The sequence below is a fragment of the Elephantulus edwardii genome, unplaced genomic scaffold (genome assembly GCF_000299155.1).
Source record: "Elephantulus edwardii isolate Elephantulus edwardi_28Jun2011 unplaced genomic scaffold, EleEdw1.0 scaffold00256, whole genome shotgun sequence".
NCBI lineage: Eukaryota > Metazoa > Chordata > Mammalia > Macroscelidea > Macroscelididae > Elephantulus > Elephantulus edwardii.
In genome coordinates, this window is record NW_006400006.1 from 1,365,963 (window position 1) to 1,380,650 (window position 14,688).

At 39.3% G+C, this 14,688-nt stretch overlaps 1 pseudogene; it reads right to left on the reverse strand.

Moving 5' to 3' along the window:
- Positions 1-9,513: 9,513 nt before the first annotated feature.
- On the reverse strand, positions 9,514-9,995 carry LOC102846753 (annotated as a pseudogene).
- Between the last annotated feature and the right edge of the window lie 4,693 nt (positions 9,996-14,688).

Here is a 14,688-nt window from a genome sequence, read left to right on the forward strand (position 1 = left end):
CTTCTGAAAGTTATCCATAGTTTGTTATGGCTTATAACACAGTCAAATGCCTCTGCGTAGTCAAACACATATAGATATTCTTCTGGTTTCTCTGTTTTCAGCGAGGATCCATCTGACATCAGCAGTGATATCCTTGGTGCTGCTGCCTCTTTTAAAACCCACTTGAACTTACAGTTCTCACATTTTGAGGAAAGAGAATATTTACCTCTTCAAGTCAGAAAGCCAGGCAGGTGTCCTCCAGATTTCCTGGGTTAGACTGATGGGGACAGCCAGCATGGTATCTGTTAGATGAAACATGTCAATTGGTACCCTGTGTATTCCCGGAGCCTTATATTTTGCCAATGTCTTCAAAGCAACTTGAAGCTCTTCCTTTATTACCATTTGTTTGTATGGTAATTTCTGGAATTTTTCAATGTCAGCCAATTCTTTTTGGCACAGTGTCTCTTTGTATTTCTTCCATTTTCTTTTGCTGTTTCCTAGGTCATTAAAAATCTTGCCTTTAGCATCTCTCAGTATTGCAGTGAGAGGCTTGAGTTTATTTTCAGTTTGAGAAATTCCAAGTGAGATCTCTTCTTTATATGCTCTCACTCCAACTCTTTGCACAATTTCATTGTATTTTGCTTTATCATCTCAAGCTGTCCCTTGAAATCTTCTGTTTGGAAACAATGAGGAAAGAATGATAGTAGGAAAGTACAGTCTAGTGACAGAAATGAGATCAAATGATTTAATTTTACATATTCAATGATTTGTTCATAGCAAATACCATTTTTTAAAAAAGCACACAAAAGGTGACTTTACACATGGATATCAGATTGATTGTATCTGTAGAAAGAATCGTTGGAGAAGCTGAATATCAGGAGTCAAAACTAGGTCAGGAACTGAGTGTGGAACAGACCATCAATTCATGTGCAAGTTCAAATTGAAGCTGCAAGAAAACTTTTTAAAGTCCATAAGAACCAAAATGTGACCTTGAGTCTACCCCAACTGAGTTTTAAAATAATCTCAAGAACAGGTTTGAGACACCACACACCAGTGACCAAAGACCAGATGAGTTGTGGGATGACATCAAAGATATCCTCCTTGAAGAGAGCAGAAGGTCAAAAGAGAGAGGAGAAAGAAAAAGCAAAAAATAGATGTCAGAAGAAACAATGCAGATTGCATTACACTGTTGACAAGCCATACAAAGGGATTGTATATAGACATTGACAGTTATTTAATTCAGTCAGCTGGTGAGTTTTTTCCTGACAGTTTAGAGGAAAAATTGTAATATTGTCTATAAGAGCATAAAACTTCAGTTGTAGAAATGCTTTTTACTCCTCTTTCTGAATTAATACAGAAATTGAAGTCTATAGTTTCATGCTAAGATTTTGTAAATGCAATAATTGCCTGGGATCTATATCACTATATAACATCATAAGGTTGGCCCATAACAAAACCAAGCCCACTGCCATCAAGTTGACTCCAACTCATCTTAATCCTACAAGCTAGAGTAAAATACCCCCTTAGGGTTTCCAAGGCTGTAAATCTTGAAATGGAACACATTGCCACATTTTTCTCCCACAGAGCATCTGTTCTGTTCAAACCTCCAAGAAGATCACTTGTGATTGTTTCATTATTACATTTGTTACAGAAAGATGACTCTCCATAATTGGTCTGCTTTTGTTTCAAATATTAAGAAGCATACATCAAGCATCTGTTCTCTTATTATTTTTCAGTTGACTTGGTGCCCACTTATGCAGTATTTTTCACCTTCTATAGGATATCAAGGATATCATCCAGGAAGAGTGCAAACGGTCATTGAAAAGACAGAAGAGGAAGCAAAGACCAAAATGGATGTCAGAAGAGACTCTGAAGATTGCACTAGAGTGCAGAGAAGTCAAAGCACAAGGAAGAATTCAAGATACTAAAGAGTTGAATAGAAGATTTCAAAAGGCAGCACGGGATGACAAAACAAAATATTACAATGAAACGTGCAAGGATTTGGAGTCAGAAAATCAAAAAGGCCGAACTCGTTCAGCATTTCTTAAGCTCAAGGAGCCGAAGAACAAATTCAAACCTTGAGTTACTATAATCAACGATCCAGGAAGTATTTAAAAAATGGAAAAAATATACTGAGTCACTGCATCAAAAGGAATTGGCAGACACGGAAGAATTTAATGAAACAACATATGAGAAAGAGCCTATGGTGATGAAGGAAAAAGTTCAAGCTGCGTTGAAGGAAATAGCAAAAAATAAGGCCCCAGGAATAGATGGTATCCCAATTGACATATTTCAGCTAACAGATGCTGCCCTGGATGTGCTCACCAGGTTGTGCCAAGAAATCTGGAGAACAACCACTTGGCCAACTGACTGGAAGAGGCCTATATTTGTTCCCATTCGAAAGAAGGGTGACCCAGCAGAGTGTGGAAACTATAGAACAATATAATTGATTTCACATGCAAACAAGATTCTACCAATGATTATCCAAAAATGACTGAAACAGCACATCAGCAGAGAACTGCCAGAAGTCCAGGCTGGGTTTAGAAGAGGTTGTGGTAGTAGGGCTAATGTTATATGGATTTTGGATGAAAGCAGGGAATACCAGAGGAATGTCTGTCTGTGTTTCATTGATTATGCAAAGGCGTTTGACTGTGTGGATCATAACAAACTGTGGCTGACTCTGTGAAGAATGGAAATCCCAGAGCACTTGATCGTGCTAATGCGAAACCTATACTTGGGCCAAGAGGCAGTCGTCAGAACGTAGCAAGGAAACACTGAACGGTTCAAAATTGGGAAGCGTGTACGCCAGGGATGTGTCTTGTCTCCGTACCTTTTCAACCTGTATGCAGAATAGATTATCCGGGAGGCTGGGCTCTATGAGGAGAAAAGTGGGGTCAGGATTGGTGGAAGATCTATCAACAATCTGCGTTATGCAGATGACACAACTCTGCTTGCTAAAACTGAGGAGGACCTGAAGTGCTTGCTGCAGAGAGTCAAGGACTGCAGCCTTCAGTATGGATTAAGGCTCAATGTCAAGAAGACAAAGATTCTCACCACTGGACCAATTGGCAGCATCAGGATGGATGGTGAAGAGATTGAGATTATTCACAACTTTAGTCAGCCTGGCTCCACAGTCAACACTCTTGGCACCAGTAGCCAGGAAATTAAAAGACATATTGAGATTGGAAAGTCTGCTGTTAGGGACTTCTCCAAAGTTCTGAAGAGCAATGGTGTCTCTCTGGAGACTAATGTGTGTCTGATACAGGCCATGGTCTTTGCAATCACTTGTTATGCATCAGAGAGTTGGATAATGACTAAGGAGGTTAGAAGGAGAATTGATGCCTTTGAGCTTTGGTGCTGGAGAAGAGTGTTGAGGGTACCATGGATGGCTAGGAAAAGAAACAGATTCATCCCTGAGAGGGTTAAACCAAGTGGCTCCTTGGAGGCAAGGATTCTGAGGCTTCATCTAACATACTTTGGACATGTTGTAAGGAAGGACTGGTCCTTGGAGAGGGACATCATGCTTGGGAGGGTGGAGGGCAGAGCAGGAGGGGAAGGCCCTCTAAGAGGTGGATTGATTCAGTGACTGGGGTAACTGGGATGAGTGTGTCGAAGACAGTGCAATTGGCACAGGATAGAGCAGGGTTTAGGGCTATTGTACATAGGGTCACTATGAGTCGCAAGCTACTCAACGGCACATAACAACAACAACAATATACCCCAGTATTGATAAATAGGGACAACAGAATATCTCCGTTTTGTATGCTATTGCAAGGCCTCAAATTCTGGCTTATGGATTTGTTGCAACTTTGGTTCTTAATGGGCCTCTGTTTAAAATAAGTTTGGGTCTCCTCTGGCTCATTTTTGAAAGCAGATCCCTAGAATGAAACTTTTCTAACCACCACTAAATGGTAGACACTTCTCCAAAGATTAAATTTATATTTTTATCTGCCTCAGCTTGAGCACTATAACCAATCTTCAAGATGGCTCCTAATGAACCTAAGATGCTGTGTGAACTTCTAAGGCTAAATCATGAAGGTACTATACCTTCTAACATAGTCACTGGGAATAGCTATGGGGGAAGCCAGCTGTCATGCCATTTAGAGAGCATTCTACTTCCTGACACAAATTTGCTAGCTATGTAAAAGAGTTACAGTGGATGCTTTCAACTGACTGTAGCTCAAATAAAGATGTAAACAGAAACTTCCAGGACTACCCTATTGATATTTTCTAATTCATGACCTACAGAAAATGTGAGAGATAAGAAATCCTTTTAGATGTATTAAACAATTCAACTTTTAGTATTATGTAATGATGTAATGTAGCACTAGATTACTAATGCAAGTATGTTGTTGTTGTTGTTTGTTGTTAGGTGTCATTGAGAATGACTCAGAGAAACTCTACGAACACCAGAACCCTGCCCTATCTTGTGCCATCCTCACAATTTTAGATATGCTTTAGCCAATTTTTGCAGTCACTGTATCTCCAAGGACCAATCCATCCTAAATATGTGCAACATATGCTTAACCATTCTTGTCTCAAAAGAACACTCGTTGCACTTTCTTCAAAGCATCCTTGGGGGTTTTTTGGAGGGGGGTGTGGCAGTGCGGTAGTCCATGGGATTTTCAGTATTGTACTCCAACATCACAACTCAAAGACACAGATTTTTCTTCTGTCATCTTCATTATTATTGTTAGAAAAGTCATGTCGAGTACAACCCCATAACAGTCCTATAAACAACACCTGAAAATTGCCTTATCCTGTGCCATCCTCAATGTCTCTGACACAGTTGAGCCTGTTGCTGTAGTCACTGTGTCCATTCCTCTTATCGAGTCCTCTTCACTTTCACTGATGCTCTCTCTTTACAAATGTGATATATCCCTTTCCAAGGAATAGCATCTCCTAGCAACATGTCCAAAGTATGAGAGATGAAGCCTCACCATCTTTGCATCTAAGGAGCATTCTGGTGGCACTTCTCCCAAGATATATCTATTTGTTCTCTTGGATATGGGATATTAAGTGCTCTTCTCCAACACAACAACTTGAAGGCATCAGTTCAGTTTCCGTCATCTTTATTCATTGTCCAGCTCTCAGATGCATAGTGAGTGATCAAATAGACCATGGCCTGAATCAGGGACACCTTAATCTTCAAACAGATCTCATTACCATTCAGTATTTTGGAGAGGACCCTGACAGTAAACTTGCTCAATGTAATACATCTTTTGAACTCCTAAATGCTAGTAACAAGCATGTTCATTGTTGATCAAAACAAGATTAAATTGACAACTTCAATCCTTTCTTCACCTAACATGATATTGCTTATTGACCTAGTGATGATTTAATGTTGAGATGTAATTCATATTGAAGGGTATAGTCCTTGATCTTCTGTCGGAAATGATTCAAGTCATCCTCACTTTCAACAAGCAAAGTTGTGTTAGCTGCATAATGCAGGTCGTTGATGAGTCTTCTTCCAATCCCAATGCTGCTTTCCTCTTCATAGAATCTAGCTTCAAAAACTGATTAAATAGATATTGAGAAAGGATACATCCCGAACACACAGCCTTCCTTATTTTAGACCACACAGTGTTACCTTGCTCCATCCAGACAACAGCTGCTTGATTTACATACAGATTTGGCATGAGCACAATTAAGTGTTCTGGGATTCTTCTCAATGTTAGTCATAGTTTGGTATGGTCCACACAGCCAAATACCTCTGCATAGTCCATAAAACAAAAATAGATGTTCTTCTGGTATTCTCTGCTTTCAGCCAGGATCCATCTGACATCAGCAGTAATATCCCTGGTACCACAACCTCTTCTAAACCCAGCATAAACTACTAGAAGTTCTGTCAGTGTACTGTTCTACCTGGTTTTTTTTTTTTTTTATGATCTTCAGCATTACTTTGCTTGCATGTAGTATTAATTATATTTTTCAGTCATTTCCACATTTTGTTGGGTCACCTTTCTTGGGAATGGGAACAAATATGGATCTCTTCCAGCCAGTCAATCAGGCAGCTGTCCTCCAAATTTTCTGCTATACACTGGTGAGCATACCCAGGGCTGCATCTGTTAGTTGAAACACATCACTTTGTATCCCATTGATTCCTAGGACCTTATTTTTATCCCCAATGCCTTCAGTGAAGCTTGAATGTCTTCTTTCATTGCCATTGATATTTATTCATATTGTGCTTCTTGAAATTTGTCAGTTTTGGCTAATTCTTTTTGGTACAGTTGTTGTTGTTTGGTGCCGTTGAATCATAGATGACTCATAGTGACCCTATGAACGAACAACCTGAGCACTGTTTGTACATAGAGTTTCTGGAGGCATGGCATTTCAGAAGTGGATGCCGCTCCTGCTTCCAGGCTTGATTTAGTCGGGAAGCTCCAGCCAACACTGTCCACCATGGGTACCCATTACCATGATTGGCACATCACTGTCACAGTCTTCAGCATCACAGCAACCACGAGTTACCTCTGTACAGCAACGCACAGGCCAGTGCTATTAACACCTAGAAGAATGTTTGACAGGAAAACAATTTGAACCTGGCCCTGCTGCCTTTGGGCTTAAGGCCGCCTCCTGGCTCAAACCCTAGGCCCAGGCTGGCTAGCCTTGCTCCCAGGGACAGAGCAAACCTGCACGTAACAAACACATTCCTAGAAAAGCAGTCAACTCCAAAAGCTTGCCACGATTCCTGCACTCACACCGAATCTGTATATTCCTTCCACCCTCTTTTTTTTAATTCAAATATGTTTTATTCTTTGTTTTCATTTAGCTCAAAATAGCCAATAACAAAAACGTTTTAAAATATTTCCAATAATACTTAACTATATAGTTATTCATTGTTGTTGACACTTTCCAAGAAGTAGTAACTTCATAGTCTACCATAAAACATTTATTTCAAAGTTTGCAACAGGCTTTAAACCTCTATATTAAGATCCCAATCAATAAGGTTTAAACCTTCATAATTAAATCCTCATTAAAAGACATTATTTAGTTATTAGTTTTTATTTGAAATGCATTTCTCCCACATACAAGTGTAGTAAAAGAAATAACCATAAATAGGCTAATCATTAATTAGTCTTCAATGACATGCCCAAATATATCACTTACAGTTAATATATATGCTTTCATCCTTTTCAAGAAATATATAAGATAAATATGAGTTTATAGTAGAGTTAAATAATAAAATCTTTAATTTACATTAATTCAATAAATTATATAAGAGAAAAGGAAATTATAAGAAAGGTAATGTTTAATACTCTGACAATAATAGCACTTACTCATTGAATGGGTGTGCTCAAGTAAACCAAGGTGAGCATGGCTGACTTGAGACTCCCTCAGTCACTGTCAGACCAGACCTGCCTCAAGACAGAGGAGGGCAAGCATTTTGCAGCCTGAGTGGGAGTCTAATGTTTAAATGTATGTCATTCTTACACAAAATGGCCCCTGAACAAGTACCAACAACTTCATCTGGACTCCAACTGAAGAAATAACAATTTGTAGCAACGTCAGAGAGAGAGAGAAAGAGAGAAAACCAAATAGATTATGGTGGGTATTCAGATTTCCAATGTGGAACCTTCCTAAAGGACTTTCAAAGGTAATCTTGATATGACTCCATTTTACCTTATGGACTGAAGCTAAAAGCTATATCCTGGATATGATACAAGACCACTATAACATAAATAAACAAAAATGCCATGGCTTTCAGAATGCTATAATATGGTCAGTACAGTTTAATTCCCCAGGTTAGTTCCTTCCTCACATTCAGCTTAGGGTGTTTCTGTGACACTTGTCTGGTGCCAGCACTTCAGAATGTGCCTCATCGCTAGGTGAGAAAATATCATGGTGAAAAGATTGGTGTGCCATAAAATATGAACGCAAATGTTGATCAGTCTAAGCATGCATCAGGACGGAATTAACAGTTAACAAATGGTGCTTCTGGATCAGAGAGTAACTTATACTCAGTGCTCCCAAGGATGGTCTGTAGCCTCTTCCCTGCAGTTTCTAACTGGCAGCTTACCTTCTAGTTTCTTAAACACTGCCCTTAACCTGAACCAACATTCTGGTTCAGTTTCTATTTTTAAAAACACCATTTTATTGGAAATGTCCCTGCCTTGAATTAAGCTTTGACTGTGAGTTTTTGCCACACCGACTCCAAGGGAGTCTGCGTGACAAAATTACCCCATTGAGGCGAAAACTTCAAGGAAGTCAGCCTCTCGGAACGTGTGCTTTCTCCATGATTGTTCTTGGCCTGTCTGTAATTTCTCTTCTATTGTCTCTTTGTATTTTCTGTGTGGGACAGGGGGAGAAGGCTGTGTCCTTTACACAAAGTGTTCCTACTAAAAGTTTGTTAGATGTTCCCAGGAAGGAACTAAATGGAGGTGACGAATTTAATACGCAAACATTACCTCCGGTTCTTTTAGCATTACTAAACTTCTCAAGAATAATATGATTTTAGGGGAATCCATGAATGCATTATAACAAGAAGAATTAATGGTGGAAATCCCAGAGATGACCACCCCAGAGAATCCTAGATTTCTCGGGCTTATAGGAGCTCCTTCAAAGGAAAAACCAAAACCCTTGCCCCCCACCATGAGAACACCAGGTGAAGAACTGTTTATCTATTAGGTAATGGTTGTTTTGTGGCAGCCTCCTATTGGGAAAGGCCCTTACAGAATTCCAGAGCCTACAAATAAACCTCTACCATAAACTGGAGAACATGATGAATTTAATGCAAAACACCCTGAAGGTTTTGTGTCTTGGGATATATTTTTCAAAAGGTTTGAAAATGACCAAAGGGAAGATGTTATGCGAGGTATAGGTGGTAGAATAAATCATGAAACATGAGATTGGGATGATAAATTTAGGCGATATTATGACCCAAAACATCCTTTGTATGAACCTAAATCCCCTTATTGAGATAGCGATCACCCCTGAAATAATGAAAGGCATAAAAGTGTTGTCTCTTGAATGGAAATAAATAATATTGTAAACTCATCTAAAAATTTAAAATGTATCGGCTTAAATTTAAAATGTAACTTTTTTACTTTGTAACTTTATAACCCAAACAAGTTGGAAAACAGGTTTGAGAAAACGGTTAAGCAAAAAATCATTGTCTACCAAGCTTTCCAATTACCAAGGAACCGTGACCATAAAGAACAGCTGTGTGCAAGAAAATAATGTAAACTTTATTCTTACTTTTGTGGTCTTTTTGGCTATTGTTAAGCCCCTAATTGTAAAATGGGGTATAAATGTATTATGCTAAGTGCAATAATAACTTAGAATTTAAATCATCAGATCACTTGACTGTGTGTCTTGTGTTTTTTCACCATCCCTCCGCCGAACTTCCACCCACCTTCGTGTTCCCTCTTCGAGACCCTAGACCCCAGGCTTGCAGCCCCCCCCCTCCGCCCCGCCCCAGTGCAGCAGCCCGCGGCAAGTTTTACCATTAGCAAGAGCTGTTATGTCATAGACTTTAGGTTAATTAAATATCAATTTCTTTGAGGAGGTCTTGGAAACTTGCTTCTGCTTCGTTCAGCCACAGAGGATTTCTACCTGTGCTGCAATTAAGGGTAAAAATATCCCATGGAGAACTACTTCAATAACCACATTTGGAAAATCGCTGGCTGCAGGCAAGACATATAGATCCCTGAGGAACAGCAGCACTGGCTAGAAGGACATTTTGTTGACTCTAAAGATTCTGTCTTATTGAAAGATCCACAACTTTCTGCCTTTTGTAGAGAGGGCAAGTGTCGCATGTTTAGGAAATCAAGAAACCGTTTGGGAAGTTCTTAATTTTCTAAAATGACAGCCTGTAAATATGTTTCCAAACCTTGTTGTCATTCCAAGACTTTTGGGACTCAGTTTCTAACAAATTTAGAAGAGATCTTTGGTGTTTTTATATTCTTCTTGAGTTTTTTGTTCAAGGCATGGTACTCACTGTACTTCTTGAAGACCATGTATCCGCGCTCCAGGTCGTTCTCTTTGTAGGGAAAGGATGATATGTAGACTTCCATGGCCACACCAGAGCCGTTGGAGGGTGGGCCACCTCAGAGGGTGGGCCAGGGGAGCCCTGGGAGGGACCACGGCCTCTGCCACCTCCATCTTCTTTTGGGATGTTTCCTGGATCATTCAAGATTTTGTCTACAGCATATTTCAGTATTGCAACTGCTGTTGTTGTTGCTGTTATGTGTCATCGAGTGAAATACAACTCATAGAGATTCTATGAACAATAATAGCTCTGAACCCTGCCCTATCTTCAACCCATCTGTCTCTGACACACCTGCCCCTTTTTTTCCACAGTCACTATGTCCATGTATCTCAGTCAAGGTATTCCTCTCTCATGGTGTTCCTCCACCTTACCAAGCATGATGTGCATGATGTCCTTCTGCAAAGCCTGGCCACTCCTGGCAACATGCCAAAAATATGTGAGATAGAGCTTCAAACTCCATGCTTCCAAAGAGTAACTCTCTCCAGGACAGACCTGTTGTTCTCTTGACAGTCCACAGTATGTTCAATACTCTTCTCCAGCACCACAACTCAAAGTCATTGATTCTTCTGCCATCCTTAGTCATTGTGCAGCTATCTGATGCATAGCAAATAGTTGTGAAGACTATGGACTGGATCAGGCACACCGTGGTTTCAAGATTGAAATTGTTATTCCTAAACACTCTGGAGGGGTCCTTGACAGCCAGTTTTCCCAATGCAACTAATCTTTTGATTTCCTGACTGCTGGTGCCAAAAGAGCTGATTGCTAAGCAAGATGAAATTGTTAACAATTTCAATCTCTTATTCATCTATTATGTTGCTCCAATTTGGCTCCGTGATGAGCATCTTTGTTGTTGTTTCCACCCCACCCCATACCTGCCTTCATCACATCATTGGCCAATCTTTGTTATTTTGATTTAAGATGTAATCCATATTAAAGACTCCAGTCCTTGACCAGTAGTAAACACTTCAAGTCCTACGAAGCTTCAGTGAGCAAGGTTGTGTCATCTTCCTCCAAAATTGATGCCACATTCTTCTTCATACAGCCCAGCCTCCAGAATTATCTGTTCTGCATATAGATTGAAAAGAAATTGAGAAAGGACACATCCCTGACACATTCCTTCCTTGATTTTGAACTACCCAGTGTTTCATTGCTCTATTTGTACGATTGCTTCCTGGTCTAAGTATAGGTTTTGCATGAGCACCGTCAAGTCTTCTGGGATTCCAATTCTTAGTGTTAGCCACAGATTACTGTCACACACAGTCAAATGTCTTTGCATAGTCAATAAAACACAGATAGATATTCTACTGGTTCTCTGATTTCAGACTGACAGTGATATTTCAAGTGCCACAGCCTTTTCTAAACTCAGCTTGTATTTTTTGCAGTTCTCTTTTGATGCACTGTTTCATTAATTTTTAATAATATTCAGCAAGATTTTGCTGTCATATTTTCTATGATATTAGTGATACTATTTGATAATTTCCACACTCTGTTAGATCACTCCCTGCTTTTTTAAGTAGGAATAAATAAAGATCTCTTCCAGTCACTTGCCCAGATAGTCCTCCAGATTTCTAGGCACAAAGGTGAGTACATCCAAGACTGCATCTGTTTACTGAAATATCTCAGTTGGCATTGCATTAACTCCTGGGGCCTTAATTTTTGCCAATTCCTTCAGAGCAACTTGTATTTCTCCTTCATCAACCTTGCTTCTTGATCCTGTTGTTATGTGCCGTCGAGTCGCCTGCGACTCATAGCGACCCTATGTACAACAGCCCTAAACTCCGCTCTGTCCTGTGCCAATCGCACTGTCTCTGACACTCCCATCCCAATTATCCCAGTCACTGAATCAATCCACCTCATAGAGGCCCTTCCTCTCCTGCGCTGTCCCTCCACCCTGCCAAGCATGATGTCCCTCTCCAAGGACCGGTCTCTCCTCACAACATTTCCAAAGTATGTTAGACGGAGCCTCAGAATCCTTGCCTCCAAAGAGCCACCCGGTTTAATCCTTTCCAGGACAAATCTGTTTGTTTTCCTAGCAGTCCATGGTATTTTCAATACCCTTCTCCAGCACCACAGCTCAAAGGCATCACTTCTCCTTCTGTCCTCCCTTTTGATTTTCTAACTCCAACTCTTGCCATATTTTGCTATAATATTTTGCTTTGTCTTCCTGAGCTGCTCTTTGAAATCTTCAGTTCAGCTCCTTATCTCCCTGATTTCTTTCTTCTACTTTTTCCTTCTAGACATTCTAGTGCAATATTCGGAGACTCTTCTGACATATATCTCAATCTTTTCTCTCCCTCTGTCTTAACAATGACCGTTTGCATTTTTTTATGAATGATATTCTTGATATCATCCCACAGTTCATCTGGTCTTCACTGATTAGTGTTCAAAGCCTCAAAACTGTTCCTGAGATGCTTTTAAAATTCAGGTTGGATAGACTCACGTCATATTTTGGGTCTTGGGAATTAGTTTTCATTTTCTTTAGGCTTCAGTTTGAACTTGTACATGAATAGTTGATGGTCTGTTCCACAATTAACACATGGCCTAGATTCCACAGCTGATACTGAGCTTCTCCAGTGATTCTTTCCACCAATGTAATCAATCTGATTCTTGTGTGTTGCATCTGGTGAGGTTCAAGTATGTAATTGCCTTTTGTGTTTTTATATTATTTATGCATTCCATTTCTTTTTTGAACAATGTCCAATTTTCCTACATTCATAATTCTTAACATTCCATGTTCCAGTTATTAGTGGCTGTTTGCAACTGTTTCTCTTCATTTGTGTTTCCTAACATGAAGGCTCAGCCTCCAGTGCCATATCTACTAGTAGTCTAAGTGTGTTCTATTGTTCCTAGGGTTTTCAAAGGCCTGTGATCCATAATCCACAAAGAGGCTTGAATTTGTTTCAGTTATTTTAGCTTGAGAAATTCCTAAAGAGTTCTTCTCTTTTCATTCTCTGAATCCAGCTGTTTGCACATTGCCTTATAATATTTTCATTTCTCTTCTTGAGTCACCCTTTGAAATCTTCTGTTCAGCTCTTTTACTTTGACATCTTTTTCTTTGTTTTGGCTCCTTTACATTCTAATGCAATTTTCATAGTCTCTTCTGACATCTATTTTGGGTTGTTTTTTTTTTTCTTTCTCCTCTGTCTTTGTATGACCTTGTATTTTCTTCACAGATGATATATCTTCCCATAATTCCTCTGGTAACTGATTGCTGGTGTTCAGTGTCTCAAATATGTTCTTGAAATGAGTTTTAAATTCAGCTGGGATGGACTTACCAGCTTATCTTGGTTCTTGTGAACTATTTCATCCATATTCATCCTGGTGCTGGCCTAGCGTCAGTGCTGTGGAAGCTATAGCCCTCTCTCCATCTCATAAATTCCAAGGTCCTAGGCTATGACCAATACAAGTATCAGTTGGCCAGGTGGTTGTCCTCCAGATATCTTGGCACAAGTTGATGAGTGTGTCCAGGAGAGTGTCTATTTGTAGAAATATGTCAATTGGTATGCCATCAATTCCTGAGGCCTTGTTTTTTACAAGTTCTTTCAGAGAAGTTTAAACTTTTTCCTTCATAACCACAGGCTCTTGCTCGTATGTTGTTTCATGAAATTCTTCTGTGTCCACCAAGTCCTTTTGGTACAATGACTATATACTCTTTACATCTTCTTCTTTTTTTTTTTTTAATTTTAATGAAAGTTTACAGAGACTTTGGATTTCCATTTGTTCATTGTTTCACTTTTCTCCCTGCCCAACCTTCTCCCCCTTTTGCTCTTCTCTTTGAAAAATTTTCATTGTCATCCAATCCTTCCCCCCAAGCCCACCCCACTATGCAACCTTTGTTTTAAAAAGTAAAAGGAAAATTCTTTCACTGTTATACAATCCCTCCCCCAAGTCCACTCCACTATTCAGCCTTCATTCTGGACTCCTGTTATGACAATAATACCTAATCATATATCCATTTTAAACAGTTCTCTCCCTCATCTATTTCAATGCAATATACATAAGTTATCCCATCTTTCTCAGTCTCCCCGCAATCCTGATGTCAGTCCCATTTTACAACAGTTGCACTATGCAATATTTGCTCTTTTGCGACTGAGATATTTCACTCAGCATAATGTCTTCCAGACTCATTAATATTTTGTAGTGTTTTACAAGCTCTTTGTTTTTCAATGCTGCATAACATTCCATTGTGTCGTTGTACCATAGTTTCTCTCCATTTGTTTGTTGATGGCCACTTAGGTTGCTTCCATCTCCTTGCTATTGTAAATAACACAATGATAAATATGGGTGTGCATACATCTGTTTGTGCTACAGTTTTCTTTGGTATTCCTGGTAGTGGAATAGCTAGGTCAAACAGTATTTCTATTTTCAATTTTTTGTTTGCTTTTTAATTTTCAATTTTTTGAGGAAGTGCCAGACTGCCTTGCATAGCGGGTTGTACCAGTTTATATTCTCAACAGTGGTGTATGAGAGTTATAGTTTATTTCCATCCTCACCAAAATTTGTTGTTTCCCTGTTGAATTTTGTGCTGGAGTAAGATGATATCCAATTGTTGTTTTGATTTGCATCTCTCTAATAGTGATATTGAGCATTTTTCTTCTCATGTATTTCTTGGCCATCTGACTTTCTTCTTTGATGAAGTATCTGTTCATATCTTCTGCCCATTTTGTGATCAGGTTTTTTATCTTTTTCTTGTTGATGTGCTGTAGTATTCTATAAAT